Here is a 2,986-nt window from a genome sequence, read left to right as displayed (position 1 = left end):
AGTGAAAACAGCCCCGGTGTATTATAGTACTGTATGTGGGGAGTGACGTCACTGCAGCCAGCTACAGTGGGGCCCCACAACACAACACACACATGCTCATAATGGTGAAAACGCTGAGTGGGAGGGATGGGAAGGGCTCCGTTTTGGAGAGCACTTTCTCTGCCAGTCTTAAAGCAAACTCGATGCTGAATCAAGTGCAGCGTGGACAACAGGGACATATAGATCCCAGTTAATAGATGACAAATATTCCAGAGTGTATCTCTCAAACATATTTGGGTAAAGAAGCTGCTCACTGTGGCCGAGTGATCGTCTCTGACCCAAATCCACAAGTCTTGTTGACATTCTCAGGCTAAATGGATGTGATTTTCAGTAATATGTTTCCACTGCCAAAGTACGCAGACCCGCAGTCCAAGAGGCACTGTAAGGGATTTCTGCAAATCACAGAAAATGGCTAAAACTCAACCTGATACACATCCACACAGACGCACGCGTCTTTATGTGCACTCCAAACTAACACCAAATCCAGAGCTACTGAGTGCTGCGGTGTATTGTACTCTGAGGCAAACATTTGAAAGTTGGCCTCTTTTTTCCCCCAACAGGAGCAGAGGACTTCCCAGCTTGAGTAGAAAATAACTTGGGCCAAGCAGCACACTTCAGCTGTGAGCCTGACATCACGTAGGAAACAAACCATAAAGCAACAAACACTCTACAACCCAACAAAGAATAAAGGTTTCAGCTACTGAAAGCACAAACACTGCAAGTAGCAAACAATCCCGGCAGCTCTCCTCCACCGTTTTCCATAGAGATTATTCTCTCATTCTCTCGTTAGGCCCTGTAGCCTGGCAGTGACCAGCTACATTATTTATTTGTTTGTTTTGTTGCACAGTGTATATGTGTAGTGGTGGTGTGTCTGTGGCGACAAAGCAAGTGTGTGTGTGTGTGTGTTGCTGGACTGACAGGATGATTAATAGGAGCTTCAGCCAAGGGGGGTGATGGCGATGGTGGGTGGAGGTGGGAGTTGGGGGGCTGGGTGGGACTACAACACAACACATAAAAAACAACAGCTTTTCCCGGGGTTTGCCGCCACTTCCCCTGTAGGACCACCCCACTCCCCGGTTTCTCCTCCATTCCAGCACGATGGGGATTAACAGAGAAGAGTCAGTGAAGACACCCACATTCACAGGAACAAGCTGGTGGTTCTGAGTAATTAGTCTGCTTACTGCAAGAAGAGTGAAGGTATAAAAAGGGCAGAGGGGGGGGGGGGAAACACATGCAGAAGGAATGTCAATGTGCATCAGAGCTGCATGTTGTTTGCTGAAGGGGGCAGAGCAAGTGCTGAAATGGCAGATACCTTCATGCACAACCTGGATAAATATTGACTCTGGACCCGATTCACTCGTCATGCAGGAGCTGAAAGCCTTGTTGGCCAAAAAGGGGCGAGAAGGGACCGGTGATGTAGCGGTGGCGAAAGGAGGAGACAGGGGATGGAAGTGACTTTTTGAACTGAGGCAGAGAGCAAAAAGGGTAGTCAAAAACCAAGCTAGTGGGAGGATCCATCAAGTTCAAGCACAGACACATTTTCTCTCTCTTGTTGAAGATGAAAGAATGAAAGAGTGCCCCGATGAAAAAATAATATATTACAAACTATTTAGATTAAATACATTACATCTGCGAAGGCCAAGACCCGAGTGTGCAGAGCAATTAAACAGTGAGCTGGTCTCCTCCACAGACCGGGGGAAGCTTTGAAAGACTGCCCTCCTGCGTCAGACGCACAAACACATGTTGCACAACAGACCGTTTCTCTCTCTTGTCTTTTCACTTACTGAAGTCGGCCCCCTTTAATAGACGTAGCTTTATTGCTGGGAGACAGAGGCCAGTCATAACACAGAACACACCGTCGCTGAGGTTACTGGATCTGGATGTATGTTGAAGTTAAACATTAGCGTATGAAAGGAGAATGTTCGGCTTAATTTGTGTACACTGTGTGTAATTATACAATGCCCGCATGTGTGTCAAGGAAGAAATCCTTTCTATTTACTGTATGGACATGAGAGAGACAAAGAAACAAATGCTGCATTTTAACAGGTTGTCATCCTCCACTCCCGGGTTGTTGTTTTTTTCTAAAAAAGGGAGCCGGCTGCCAAATCCCCGAGCACGCTTAACAATTCCATTACCGCCGTGCAGAACACCCACACTACTCTTTTGAAGCCAGTGCATTTTAGAGGAGAAGAGTTTATTGACTTCAAATTGTTACCACTTGGGCCTTCTCCTCTCATTATTAAAAAAACCCCGATAGACCTGCATGTGTGTAGCTCTGAGGTGAATTTGAAGTGATGTTTGTTCAGATGAGGTCGGAGAGAAGGAGCGGAGAGTGACAGCTGCTCAGCGGGACGCCAGCATGCAAACGTTAGCCCGCACACTGATGCTGATTGCTCATCATTGGAAGGATTTCATTCGGCAGTGTGGTTCCTGTTAACATCCAATGACTTGCTTTACAACGGACCGCATCTGTGGACCAAATGTGTCACACAGTGAGATGGGAAAGATTCAGTCTTTCTGCTTGTGCTAATAAAATGTGACAGACGATTGGATTCGCGATCCGCCTTGTCCTCGCTTGCCATTTTCATAAGCCCATATATGTCACACAGTGACATTTGCCATATGGTAAAACTGGACAACTTGCCACTCTATTTTAGGTTTTTTTCTTTCCCCCCACTGTCAAAGTCACACATATGCTGAAAATAATGTTTTGTTGTGACCCATGCAGTATAACCTTTGAAGTTGTCAGTTGGAAAAGGCTACTGTGGGACACTTATAGCCTGTCAGCTGCTGGGACTTCAGTGTGTGGAAGACTGGGCTTACAGACACCTGTAGGCCTGGGGTCATGGCGGCACCTCACAACTTTCCCAGTCCTGTGGGATGGTCTCCGTGTGTGCTTTGTGTGTGTGTGTGTGTGTGTGTGTGTGTGTGTCCTGTAACTCTAAAC

Source organism: Anarrhichthys ocellatus, unplaced genomic scaffold, assembly GCF_004355925.1.
Source record: "Anarrhichthys ocellatus isolate YVR2014 unplaced genomic scaffold, GSC_Weel_1.0 scaffold5, whole genome shotgun sequence".
NCBI lineage: Eukaryota > Metazoa > Chordata > Actinopteri > Perciformes > Anarhichadidae > Anarrhichthys > Anarrhichthys ocellatus.
This window is presented reverse-complemented; position numbering follows the sequence as displayed.